At 50.1% G+C, this 1,274-nt stretch overlaps 1 non-coding gene across 1 annotated transcript; it reads right to left on the bottom strand.

Moving 5' to 3' along the window:
• Positions 1 to 221: 221 nt before the first annotated feature.
• On the bottom strand, positions 222 to 294 carry TRNAE-CUC (transfer RNA glutamic acid (anticodon CUC)). Its single transcript has one exon. It is a non-coding gene; the product is annotated as a tRNA-Glu (tRNA).
• Positions 295 to 1,274: the final 980 nt, after the last annotated feature.

Here is a 1,274-nt window from a genome sequence, read left to right as displayed (position 1 = left end):
CTGTTGACGGTGTCAGCTGGGACCTTCCCTAGGCTGTGGGCTGAACACCTATATCCAGCCTCTAGATAAAGGCGTCCACAAAACATGGAGGCTCGATTTCAACAATAAATGTCCCAAGAGAGAGTCAGCTGGAAATGGTATTGGTGTGGTTTTTTTATTTTTTGGCTGCAGCGGGCCTTAGTTCAGCATATGGGCCCTTAGTTGCAGCATGTAGGATCTAGCTCCTTGACCAGGGATCGAACCCAGGTTCCCTGCATTGAGAGTGCAGAGTCTTAACCACTGGACCACCAGGGAAGTCCCAGTATTGGCTTTTTGAATCTAGCCTGGGTGGTCACATGGTATCTGCTCTGCCGCAGTTGATGTGTTAGACACACACAGCCTGTGTTCAGGGAGAAGAAAGTCTGAGGCGTATCAAAGACTTTGCAAATGTATTTTTAAATCATCACAAGCTTTATCTGTAGAAGCTTGGTGAACACTTTTTTCTTCTGATCTGATTCAGTCTGAAGACATTGCACTGCCTGTTCCCATGCTTCTATATAGCACCAGAGTAAAGGGAATGATGCCTGAGACAGTGCCAGCTGGGCTGGTCATTGCCATCAATAGGTGACCCTGCAGTACTAGAAATGAAGCCAAAGTGTTAGCTGTTTAGTCGTGTCTGACTCTTTTCAACCTCATGGACTGTAGCCCGCTAGGCTCCTTTGTCCATGGGATTTCCCATTCAAGAATAGTGGAGGGGGTTGCCATTTCCTTCTCCAGGGGATCTTCCTGACCAGGGATCAGACCTGGGTCTCCTGCATTGCAGGCAGATTCTTTCCTGTCTGAGCAACCAGGGTGGCCCAAAGTACTATGGAGGCTCCAAATATTAAAGGGGAGTTTTGGCACCCATGGGGTCCCCAGGTGGCATAGAGGTGAAGTATCTGCCTGCCAATGCAGAAGACATGGGTTTGTTCCCTGGGTCAGGAAGATTCCCTGGAGTAGGAAATGGTAAGCGGCTCCAGTATGCTTGCCTGGAGAATCCCATGGACAGAAGAGTCTGGAGGCCTACAGTCCATGGGGTCGCAAAGAGTCAGACACAACTGAGCGCACACGCTGGTACCTGTACAGTCATTCTTGGCTTTCCGTCTTTCCCAAGCATGGGTGCAGAGGGGGATTCAGCTCTTCCAGCCTGCCCTCCCAGCTGGCTCTGGGAACAAACCACAGCCTCTTCCTGATTGGGTGGTTCTGCAGCCAATCATTGTGAGACTCTGAGAAGGCATAAGTAACACAGGCAGGGA

Source organism: Bos taurus, chromosome 25 (genome assembly GCF_002263795.3).
Source record: "Bos taurus isolate L1 Dominette 01449 registration number 42190680 breed Hereford chromosome 25, ARS-UCD2.0, whole genome shotgun sequence".
In the NCBI taxonomy this organism is placed as follows: domain Eukaryota; kingdom Metazoa; phylum Chordata; class Mammalia; order Artiodactyla; family Bovidae; genus Bos; species Bos taurus.
This window is presented reverse-complemented; position numbering and strand designations above follow the sequence as displayed.